The 13,252-nt window shown below is 28.7% G+C and overlaps 1 long non-coding RNA gene across 2 annotated transcripts; it reads left to right on the top strand.

Annotated features, from left to right (window-relative positions):
- The first annotated feature begins 558 nt into the window (after window positions 1–558).
- On the top strand, window positions 559–7,167 carry LOC145006151 (uncharacterized). 2 transcript variants are annotated; one of them, XR_013662815.1, is made up of 3 exons: window positions 574–1,069; window positions 1,476–1,518; window positions 5,464–7,167. It is a non-coding gene; the product is annotated as an uncharacterized LOC145006151 (long non-coding RNA). The 2 variants fall into 2 exon arrangements; XR_013662814.1 differs by lacking the exon at window positions 5,464–7,167 and having other exon boundaries at window positions 559–1,069; window positions 1,476–1,702.
- The last annotated feature ends 6,085 nt before the right edge of the window (window positions 7,168–13,252 follow it).

The raw sequence follows: 13,252 nt of genomic DNA, 5'->3' as shown, positions 1-13,252 counted from the left end.
TAGATCTAGAGGTTTTCCATATTTTGCAGTCTGTTGGAGGTAAAAAGCTTTGATCTTGTCTTCTTATTTCATAGATCTACTTTGGGTTGGTTTTTGGCCATTTAGTCCCTTTTGCTTGGTCTTGGTGAGCTAGGGCTGTTTTGCGAGCTCAATCTAGTAGATCTAGACATTTCTAGGGTCCCTCATTCATAAAGGTGTAAGCTTTGTGGAGTTTTTGAGTTAATGTATGCTCTTGTTGGGTTTTAATGGATTAAAATAGTTATTGGGTCTCAATGAGTCATGTTCTTGTTGGGTTATTGATTGTGTTTAGATTGATCTATACCATGTTTTGATATGTTTTTCAATGTTTAAACTTTGTGGACATCAAATTATTTGTTTTATATGTCTATGTATTATGTTAGAAAATAGAAATAAAAAAAGACCATAAACCAGGTTGATTCGGCGATTCAACTGATTGAACCATGAACCGATAATATCAATTAAAAAACCGAATTTTAAAACATTGATTTAAACTACAATTAGATTAACAAAATGGACTAATTTTGTAAATTTGAAAAGTGAAGATCCAATTGGAAAATCAAAGCGGAGGCATATAGTATGAATAACCAGCTGACGATTAGGGATATTTGTTTTACGACTCAGAGTATGAGAATGAGGCAGTGAGAGGAACAAGGGTTTCTGAGGGTGGTTGCCGCCTCTCCATGCCGATGATTTCCATTGTCTTCTTTCAAACTCCAACAACCCTCTGATACATACATATATATATTTATATATGTTCGTATGTATGTATGTGTGTATGTATATATATAGAGAGAGACAGAGAAAAATCGTTGAAGTTATGACATGCAATTCCCCATCCAAACACCCCTAAACCCAGAGGCTATGATGATTAAAAGCGATCTGAGTCAAATCGGGACATGATTTGAGATTATCCGCAGCTTGGCAGGGCAATATAATCGGAGGACGGCAATTGTAAGAATGCAACCTCTGTATTTGCAGCCATGGCGGTTTAATCCTCTTGTTCCGATCGTAAAACAGATCTGAGCCTCCGATAAATACACACTTCAAAGTATGTGATCGTATTTTTAACTTTTTGTGATATTCCTGAATTTTTCTTTTCGTTTATCTAGTTTGATTCTTCGTTTTGAGACGTTCTAATGATTTTAGTATACTCTAAGGTTTCAAATTATGTATAACATATTCCATCTGTGGCAATTCACCTTTTGGATTTTGTAAAAGATTATTACGATCGGATTTCATCTAGACTTTTATTGGATTATCTCGATATTGTTTTTAGATTTTTAATCACAATCTTTGATTGTGAAGTCACACAGGTTGATTTCGGTTTAATTTCTGTTTACTACCATTTGATTTTTGTTATTTTAACTAAAATCCTAAAAGTGGAATCGATGTATCCATAAAATGTTAATCTCTTATAAATTTATGTTTTCATTATCTTTGTATTTTGTATACAGCTCCAAAATACGTTTGTCTCTACAACAAAGAACAGAATGTCAGGTTAGTTTTCATGCTTTTTTGATTAATCATTCCCTGTGTTTTTTTTTGTTTATGCATAATGTATGTTAAGTGTGTGTTGTCTATTGTGATGTGTTTTCAAAACAAAATTATTGCATAATGTATGTTTGGTGTTTGTGTTGTGTTGTGCATTGAAAGCTTTAATTTTTCGGTTTATTTTTAAAAATTCATTAATAACATCGTACTTTTAAAAATTACATTTTTTTTTTTGTTATTTTAAGATGATATGGAATTTTTTTTTTTTTTTTGTACAATGAAGCTCATGTAGGACTATTTTCTGGAAACAAATAAATACTTTTACTATTTTACACTAGTTTACTATAATTTATTTCTTCTTGGATTTATGTTTTGTCCCTATTAGACCAAATATTAAAAAACATTTATAGGGACCATTTATGCTTTTTTGTTCTAGTTAGACCAAAGATTAGTTTTTTTATAGGGACCATTTTTGTAATTAATAATGACTATTTATAGGGACAATTTCTTTAGGGTGATCTCTTTAGGTATAAGCAAAGAATGCAATTGACAATTGTTTTCTCCTCGTTTTAGGAGGAAATGCGAAGGTGTATGAAATTGTATCATACTTGCATTGATTCTTTTTATTTCGAACATCATATTTTAATTTAATATCATTTGCCTATTGTATTTTTGATAAATTTATGTGGTAAATTATCATGAAAGTACAAATTAATTTAAAAAGTAATCAATAATGAAAGAATCAATGTAAGCAAGCAAAAAGACAATTCATAAAAATAGTAGAATATTAAACAAATCATTAAATATTAAACCAATTCATAAAACTAGTAAAATATTAAACAAATCATTAAATATTAAACCAAATCTATGTAAACTAACAAATTTAGAAAAAAAAAATGTTTTAAAGCATGATTATGTTTTGTGTACAATTCAAATCCAAATATCGAAGAGTGTTTTTAAAAGTAGGTCGAATTTACTTTTCAATCTTTGGTATCCAGAGCTTCCTTTGGTCATCAACTTGGGTAAATATCCCTAAAGTAAATCTCAAAGTACGTTGCTAATAGTATTACCATAATCACAACTGCAAAATTAAAAAACTCGATTTAATTAGATTCTTCAACTAATAAATGTTTGTTGTTGATTTGTTGATTTCCAAATATATAGGTTGTTTTTTTAAGATACAATAATTTTACTTGCTTTACTTTTAATAAATTTACCAAAACAAGTTTCATAATAAAACATATAATTTTTGACAAAAGATTGATTAATTTTAACTTTTTTTACATAATCATTTTATATGTAATATGTAATCTTGTATCAAGATTTGATACATTAAAAACTTAACATCTCTATTTAAATCATATTAACTAATTTAATATATATATATATATATATATATATATATATATATATATATATATATATATATATATATATATGTGTGTGTTAAATATAAAGAATTAGATATAAAAAGTAATTTTATAGTAATGTCTTAAAATGATTTTATTAAAATTTTCAAAACATATATTAAATAAAAATAATACATAAAACAACAGAATTTGATGATTAAACTATAAATTATATCAAAATAAAGTATTCAATATTAAATAAAATAGTTTCTTATAAAAAACAATTGTTAATGATTACAATATGAAATATCTATAATCATACATTTCTATTTGGCATAGTTATTGTCCCAAAATATAAACAAAATGAGAAGAATGTAGTCTATTATACGTTTCATTATTTATTGTAATGTATGTGTTGTTGCTTGGTTCTTATTTGGTGTTAAGGTGTTTGTTTTTTAACACCTGTAATCAAACATATGTAGAATGTAGTCTATTAGAAAAAAAACTTTGTTTTATAACGTTTGTAACCTGTAACCTGCTAAAGTGAATTGAAATATAAATAAACTTGTTATAACTACATCTTAATTTTTTTTTTTTTTTTTTTTTTAATGTATAAACCACCAATAAGTTGTATATAACCAATGATAAAAGATATTCATTGTAAAAAATGGTTATTAAAAGATATTCATTGAAAACAAAATATAAAAAATTGGTTATGAAGTTTACGGTCTTTTGTGGCAATAAAACTAATAATATAAAAAGAGGTAAAAAGAGGCTAAAAAATTGGATATTACGAAACTATATCCGTTTTTATATAGTGGAGTAAATAATTGTAGTTGAAAGTTATCATATACCACATGATCATTTATCAATTCATTATAAAAAAACATAAAAGTCATAAAACTAACTATAAAAACATAGGTAATTGCAATATATATACAAATTTACAATGACTTTGTGTATGATAATCGAATGATCTTGAAATGTAACGGGTTCTAACGCATAACTACCATAGCAACCTTTATTGTAACGTATTAGACAATTAGATTAGGTAATGATTTGACATCAATAGTTGTTGGTTTACAAACAAATAATAACTTTTCTGGATATTCATTTTGATTATCACATTTCACCAATGTGTTCCTGCAATGAAGATGCTACAATTATACATGACTTTGGTAGAAAATCAAAGTAAAAAATCTTCGTACCACATGGTGGTATAATCTATGCCCTATAGTTCTCCATGTTTTTTTCGTTGATGAATAACACCAAAAATGACGTTTTTTCATTTGTAAAGATCTAGTGCATGGGGGTTGTACGTTAGTTTTGGTTTTTAAAGATCAAGTACATGGGTGGTGTATGTTAGTTTTTCAACATATTTACTTGTACAATGTAAAATATCAAATGTCTTTAATGATGTTCTTGAAACAATTCAGGGAACAACTTAGATTCTAATGATGATAATTGTAAACCAATAAAAACTAATCAAACATTGTACAAAAATGCCAATATAAGTAACATAACAAAAAACAAACATAAAAAGATTCACAACAAAAAAAGATTAAACACTTAAACAAAGATGATAGAAAACATACAAGTGCCAATTGAAAATTAAATATAAACCAAGGTTTTAGAACAAAAAAAATGCTCTAATCTTCCTATAGGAGTAAATGAAATTCATGAAAGTATCCTGTGTGGGTGTTCTTGTACAATGTTTGATTATCTTTATTGTTTTATAGCTGTCATCATTGGAGTATGAGCCGTTCATTGAAATTGTTTTAAGAACATCATTAAAGTTGTTTGATATTTTACGTTGTACAAGTCAATATGTTAAAAAACTAATGTACAACACTCATGTACTTGATCTTACAAACGAAAATATAATGTCATTTTTTGTGTTACTATATAACAAAAAAACATGGAGAACTATAAAACGTAGTTTCTACCATCATGTGGTACGAAGACCTTTTATTTTAATTTTCTACCGAAGTTGGAATTTTAGCATCTTCGTTGCCCAGACTCGCTCCTGGTGAATGCGATAATCGAAATGAATATCAATAAAAATTCATATTTGTTTGTAAACCAACAAGTATTGATGTCAAATCATTACCTAACCCAATTGTCTATTACATTACAATAAAGTGTGTTATGAAAGTTATGCGTTCGAGGCCGTTACATTTCAAGATCTTTCAATTAACATATAAAGAGTCATCGTAAGTCTGTATATGTATTATAGTTATCTATGTTTTTTTAGTTGGTTTATGATTTTTATGTTTTTTATAATAAATTGATAAAGGATTAGGTAGACTATGATAAATATCAGCTAGAATTATTTGATTCCATTATATGGGAATGAATGGAGCTTCGTAATATCTAGTTACCATCTTCTGTTTATTCCGTTTTGGATGAAACAATCATAAGTAGAGGTGTGGTTTACATTTTATTGTCAGGTTTTACGATTTGATGGGTATTCGAAAGAACATGTAATCATGTTTTGACCTTTTATAAATAATAATTTCAAGTTTTATGTATTAAGACTTATCAAATGTGAGAGAAATTTGATTTTTTTTCTCAAACTGGAAATCGTTTGTTGGCTATTTAGGTTCTCATTTAAAACCGATGGGTTACAGTGTTTATTACTACCGACAATGTCGATGCAAATAAACGATGAGATTATCGAAATAATGAAGTTTCTTTGTTTATTAATGGAGTATGTTTTCCAACCCAACATTGTCATGTCTTTCATTTCGTTCAGATTTTGAGATAATAACTATGGCAAGTTGAAATGTGTGATTGTAGATATTTCACATTGCATACATTAACTTGTTTTTTTCTTGTTAGGGAACTATTTTGTTTACGATTGAATAGAAATAATTTTATTAGAAATGCATACCTTTTTAGTTCTGTTAAAAGAAAAGCTAATAAATTTTTCAACAGGCTAAAAACTTATCGATTGTTGAAATTAAAATTAAAACGATAATAACTTTGGAACACCAGTTATTTGTGCATCTCACATTTGAATTACTCCATTTGATTGTTAAATGCATGTTCTTGGTAACTTTTTTTAGCATAGTTGGTATTATATATCAACATTGGTATATAATAGTTTTAATATGTCATCCACATTCTTTACATAATGAATTAAAAAATCATCATGCTCATACTACGATTTAGACATAGTTGTTGATAGCGAACAAGGGTAAATAGCGACAAGCTATCTATATGCTACGTTGTGATAGTGACTGCTATTTCGTATTTAGTGATAGCGAAATTAAAGAAATCGTTTAATTTTGAAACAAGTTACTAAAATTGTTATAAAGTTTTTTGTTAGTTATTATTTATTTATTTAAATTCATTTTAATTAAACAATTTGGTTGCTCAAAGATAACAAGAAAACTCTTTATATACTCTCACAATATAGTTGATTAAGTCGTATTGAGCACGATGACTCTTTGCTAAATTGATTTGTGTGTTTTACTCTTGTCACTGTTTATGTTTTTTTATACCTAAAACTCCTATATATAGTTTTTCATTACTTTCGCAAAACTTTAATTTAATATACCAACTAATATTAAAGTTTGTATTAATTATATAGTTTGCTAACTCAGATTCATTGAATGATGATTCTACCTTTTGGATCCCAGTCAACTAAATCAATAAAAGGTGTTATGTTATTTGCATCATATATAAGTGATTTTTTATCTTTGAACTAACATATTGCCACATAAATTTATCAAATTACAACACTCGAATATAATAAATTAAAGTTAAAGATGTAAAAAACTCGATGCAAGTAGGATGCTAAATCACACAACTTTGCCTTTTTTTTAAGCAATTTTGAATGATAAGGAATCAATTGCTTTGTGATCTGTACTCCTGATATTCCTTTAAACATCACTTTGGTATTTGGTTTATTGTTTAGACAACTTAAAAAACAATGTATGATACTTTTATCTTCTTTTGCTTTATTTGCTACTAAGATCAGTTTTAGGCTTGAATTTGTATTGTGACTTAACCATTTCGAGAATTAATCACTAGTTAACCAATTCAATTCATCAATTTCAACATGTTAATCACGACGACACAAATTCAAATGTATTCTACTTCATTCATCTTTTTTCCAAAAAATATGTTGTGTAATTGTTAATAAATATAATATACGTTTCATTATTTATTGTAATGTATGTGTTGTTGCTTGGTTCTTATTTGGTGTTAAGGTGTTTGTTTTTTAACACCTGTAATCAAACATATGTAGAATGTAGTCTATTAGAAAAAAAACTTTGTTTTATAACGTTTGTAACCTGTAACCTGCTAAAGTGAATTGAAATATAAATAAACTTGTTATAACTACATCTTAATTTTTTTTTTTTTTTTTTTTTTAATGTATAAACCACCAATAAGTTGTATATAACCAATGATAAAAGATATTCATTGTAAAAAATGGTTATTAAAAGATATTCATTGAAAACAAAATATAAAAAATTGGTTATGAAGTTTACGGTCTTTTGTGGCAATAAAACTAATAATATAAAAAGAGGTAAAAAGAGGCTAGAAACGCCTAGAAGACATAACTTTATATATGTGTCAAGAAGATGCAACCGTGTAGATCTATTTTAGGCATGTGATTTTCTAAAAATCAAACAGTTTGCAAGCCAAATATTGGTGTGTTGTTTGCGCGATATAGACATAAACGATTTTTGCAAAAAACAAATACCATCTAACTTTTCTTCTAACTTGATATTAATTAAGAAATCGTCGATAAAATAAGAAAGCTTCATTTCAATATGAATTGGCTTGTGACGTTCTTTCGGTTTTTGAAACTAAAGACTTGTCATAGCGTGAGAATTTTTTTTTTTCGCTTATTGGATGTTAAAATCGTAAGTTTTTAGATCAAAACTTAACTTGACAATCGTCGTTGGATTCTTGTTAGGGTATAACTAGTTTTATTAAACAAATTGTTGTTAAGTAGCCAACAAACTCAGATTTTATGTGTTTTGAAGTTTATTTTAAGTTTACTAGCTTATTTATATATTTACAGCTTTAACCCAAATTTTAATTTTTGTTACAAATTTGGTATGAACTTTTTTATATAAAGTTGTCCTATTTTTATTTATTTATTTTTCAACTTTTTAAAGAGTATCTGTACAATTTTTGTTATGTATTTCTTTACAATTTTTTATAACACTTTCCACAACTTTTTTACAACCTTTTTTCCTATAGCTTTTTAATTTTTTACATATTACTAAAAAGGATTAAGTGAATATCATTGATTTGACATATGTGTATGTGTAAGGCCCATTTACAACTTAGAAAAGTTAAAAAAAATGTTTAAAAAGTTGGGATAATGACTTGAAAGGGTAACGAACTTTCGATTTCGTTTATATTTAGTCACTAAACTTTTTTTCGTTATGTATTCGCCATTGAACTATTGAAACTGTTCACATTTTACCCTTATGACCGGCAACAGCCGGTCATAAGGGTAAAATGTGAACATAAATATGAACGAAATCGAAAGTTCGTTTCCCTCTAAAAAGTTCAATGACTAAATATGAACAAACTTCCTCTTGTATTATGTTTTAGCAAATTATTTATTTTTGTAAATTGTAGCAACATTTGTTGATGAAGAAATCTATGAAATAAAAAAAAACAAAACAAAACCCTGAAAATATATTTTAAAAAAAAAAACAAAAAACCAAAACCGAAATAAAAAACCAATGGTTTGACATTTTCCAAAATAAAAAATCAAAATTTCCAATCTGATTTTGGTTTTACAAAAAAATGGATCATTCTTACTGATGTGAATTATGACCATTGGTTTGGCATGCGAAATTTGTGACATCCCATGAATATATAGTTACAACATCGTCTGAACTCGTAATTCATAGTAAGGGGTTAGAGTATCATCGCATGAATACGTAGTTACAATATCGCCTGAAATTGTAATTCATCACCTACAAGTTATGGGCCTGCTGGTGTTTCCACTGGGCTGTCTAGAATAGTCCGTGGTCGCCATCTATACTCTGGTAGATGACTACATCGCCACAGTGTTGGTTAAGGTTATGGTATCTCCTTTCATCCTACATCACATATTCATCATCATCTATTTACCTAATTATCATCACCTTTCTATCATCACCTATCTCTCATCATTTTATTTCATCACATTGCTGGTTAAGGTTATGCTTCATAACTTCGAACCCCAAGGTTTACTCTACTAAAGTTTCATATTCTCATCTCTCTGGACCTAGAAGGGTCCAGATCTATCACACCAAAAATCTCAAGATAGCTCTTCCTCTCACTCTACACACTCAAGCTCGTTAGGGTTCTCACTTATAGGAAAAGTAGTCGCAATTGAAGGTCATAAGTTCCTTTAAATATGGCTCGGGCCCAAAGATTTAGGGTTTCTGCCAACAGCGCAGACTCGTCGAATCGCCTCACCGACTCGTCGAGTCCATTCATTAATCCAAGTCATCAGTCGCGACCTTACTCGACGAGTTGAGGCGTCAACTCGTTGAGTCTCTCTTCCTAACTCAAAAGAAAAATACTTAAATTATGATACCTGGAAATCCGGATGTTTCATTTTGTTTTTTTTTTATTTCATAGATTTCTTCATCAACAAATGTTGCTACAATTAAACAAAAATAAATAATTTTCCTAAAACATAATACAATAGGAAGTGTGTTCACATTTAGTCATTGAACTTTTTAGAGGGAAACAAACTTTCGATTTTGTTCACATTTAGTCACTAAACTTTTTTTCGTTATCAATTTGCCACTAAACTATTGAAACTGTTCACATTTTACCCTTATGACCGTTAATAGTCGGTCATAAGGGTAAAATGTGAACAGTTTCAATAGTTCAATGGCATATAGATAACGAAAAAAAGTTTAGTGACTAAATGTGATAAAAGTTGAAAGTTCGTTACCCTTTCAAGTCATTATCCCTAAAAAGTTTGAAACCTAAATAAAAATATTTTAAAAACGTTGATATATTCAATTATCTAATTCTATTTCTTTCTTCTCTCTTCACCGAAATACTCTTTTTACTCTCTCATCCTCCTTCCATACTTGTCTATTTTTCACTAAAATGCTCTTTTGCTCCCTCATCCTCCTTCCATTAATATGACAATCACCAACATTGGTTGGAGAGAGGAAACTAAAGTGTCCACCAATGGGGATTTTCTGGGAGCCGTAGGTGCGAATGTCATGATTGTTTAATTTGAGTTTAATCTTATCGATTTCATCGTGTAAAAGCTTGCTTATTTTCTCTTGATGAGATTTCTTATATCCCGATGAATATTTATGAGCTTCTTTTTCTGACAATTGGTGGATGACAGTGGGAGATGTGATGGTAGTGGTGTTGATTATTGATTTAATGGTGGTTAAAGGTTGAGCTTCTTGGGTTCTTTTTTTCGGCTGTTGGTATGTCGTGTTTGTATTAGTGAGATTATGTGTAATTGTCATTTTATTTAAAAATTAAATTAAAAAAATGAAAAGAAAAAAAAAAGACATGCAAGGAAATTTTTATTATTTCTAATGTAGCTAAGGAAGCATTTTATCACGGCTTATGGAAACAACTTTCAGAAACCACATAAATAAGCCATAATTGGAAGAATTTCGTATATAGCAATCATAAATTTCAAAATGTTATATTTGTGCAACCTAAAATTTAAAAATAATATTTACCCTTCTAAACACTTTTTAAACTATTTTACTCAATTTTTATCGAAATAATTTTTTTAATACTTTTTAAACTATGTTTTATAATCATTTTAATTTATCAAACAACACTAATGGAGCAAACTACCCTTGAATTTTAAATCCTTTGGGTGATATATTGGATTAAGCAAATTATCCCTAACTATCTAACCCACTTTAGTTTTGAGGTGTGGTAGTGTTTTTACCACCAACAAGTTGATTTGACAGCTTTTACCAACGGTAATACACCAGCACTATATGTTCACGGATGATAAAAATCAAATTCACCATCATCTATCTCTTCTTTTGCCGGTGCTAAACACCACAAACACTGTGACCATTAAAAAAAAAAAAAAAAGCAAAAATGACAAAAAAATGTCACTATCAGCTTATATGTCCATTGACATCCGATACAACATACAAGTATGACATGGATTCTAATTTTTGGAAAAAGAAAACTAACATAAAAAAACTAGCAGATGAATCATCATTGGGTTTTGTTGCACTAAAAATTACGAGAGATACATTTGATGAGGTCTTCCATATGGTACTAAGTTGCCAATTTTTGCAATCCCAGTTAAATCTCTCTCTTTTAAATAAATCCCAATCTAAAAATTACCACAAGACATAAATCCAAGAAGACGTCGTTCTCCATCTACTTATCAAAAGAAAGGTTAGATAGCTGGGATAATTTAGTCAATCCGATGTATAGCGAAAAAAAGTTTTAGAATTGAAGGCAATTTGGTCAATTAAATTTTTTTTGATAAACTAAAATGATTATAAATATAAAAAGTCAGAGGGACCAAAACTGTAATTACTCTAAATTTAATCCTTGCATTCGGGATAATGGCCACAACCTCCATGGGCTATATACGCCCAAAAATTAGGGTTTTTCTGCTGTAAACGAATTTCCACTCAGAAATGAGGCCATCTCAGAGGGGATTACGAAAAAGGATTTATAGGGGTGGTTGCCCTCCTCTGTTCAAAATCGAAGTTCGGATCCGATTATTTACTCAAAAATCCATCTTCGTGGCCAATGATTTTCCCAAAAATAAACAACCCCCGTAAGCACGCAAGCAGACAAATGGTCTAACATTGCATTGCTGCTGCTTTTATTGGAGTAAATTGCATGAATGGTCCCTGTGGTTTGGTAATCTGCGCTTTTGTTCATGATTCAACTTAACTCATTATCTGAGGCTGTGATGATGAATTTCTATGTGTCTGAGTGGATTCAAGCAAAGTTGAGATTATCCGCGTCTTGGCAGGGCAAATCGGATGGTTATGTGAAAGAATCTCTGTCTTCTTTTTCATTGCAATCGGTAAGTTTGCAGCCATGGCGGATTTATCCTCTTTGTTCGATCGTTTACAGATCTGAGCCTCTTTTGAACATTTCCCTACTTATTTTATTCTCAACCTATCAGGATTTCTACTCGATTTCCTTGATTTTCATGAGACATTAACTTATTGATCTTATTTAGTTTTTGAATTGCAAGTTTTGACTGAAATTTTATAACTATTTTGTAATATGGATGTTACTGAAGGTTGCACACATGGTTCATCTTTCCCCTCTCAATTTTCTAAAAACATTTTCTTAAATTTCTTTGCCACAACTTCACATAAATTGTCATTTAGTTTTGGAAAAATCTATTTCATAATAGAAACAATTTCTTCACTGATGTTATTCTTAGACAAAATGGATTTATTCACTTTTGTAGACCTTGAATCTGCAGAGAGTTGTATACTTGTATGGAAGAAACTAAAATCTACCTGTGATCTTGAAATGAGCTCAACATGGTAAAACTGTGTTTCTATTCTTTGGAAGTGATTATTATATGAAATACACAGTAATCAGTTTAGTATGATGATTATATTAGTATTCAGTGTCAAATAATTGGATTTTGTATAAATGAGTTATTTATTTATAAAAAAATCTCTATACTTATTAAGATTTTACAAACTTGATCAATATGAACTATTTGGGTCGTCACGTTTATTTATTTTGTTTATAGATATAATATACATTCATTAAATATTGTAATATATGTGTTGTTTTTTGGTGTTAAGTTAATTATCTATTATTTACTTTCAATCATCTATATAATATATAATTTTTTAATTTTGTTTTCGTTGTTCATTTAAAAAAATATATATCATGTTAGTTTATTAATTTTATATAATAATACATTCAAATGTTAGTTTACTTTCTCCCAAATATGGCATTTTACTTTCAATAATTATCCTTATTAGGCACAAAAAAGTTTGTTTTGAGTTGGATGTTAGTGATAACTAAGTGAATTTTTCATTAGTATAGTACGTGATGTTATAAATAAATGTAGGATGATATAATAAATTAATGGACAATGAAAGTCAAACCATGAATAGCATCATAGATTAAGAGCCAACTGAAGCAAGACTAATCACTACGAGTTTACATGACTATTTAACCGAACCAGCACAGCACCAGGGGTAAAGATGTCATTTTCAAGAAAATGCAATCCACTTATATTTATATACGCAACATTTCTATCTATAGGCAGGATTACAGCACAAAGATCCATACCATGAGTACTTTTGTCAAATTCAAAGAAAAATAAGGTTTTACAGATTTACCATCCCACCAATCAACAATAACTAACTATAAAGGGTAAAGATGTGATTTCCGAAAAAATATTACAATCCTCCGAAATTAGATAA

The sequence above is a fragment of the Lactuca saligna genome, chromosome 7, assembly GCF_052625555.1.
Source record: "Lactuca saligna cultivar CGN05327 chromosome 7, ASM5262555v1, whole genome shotgun sequence".
Classification (NCBI taxonomy): domain Eukaryota; kingdom Viridiplantae; phylum Streptophyta; class Magnoliopsida; order Asterales; family Asteraceae; genus Lactuca; species Lactuca saligna.
The sequence above is the reverse complement of the archived record's forward strand: the minus strand, read 5'-3'. Positions and strand labels throughout refer to the sequence as shown.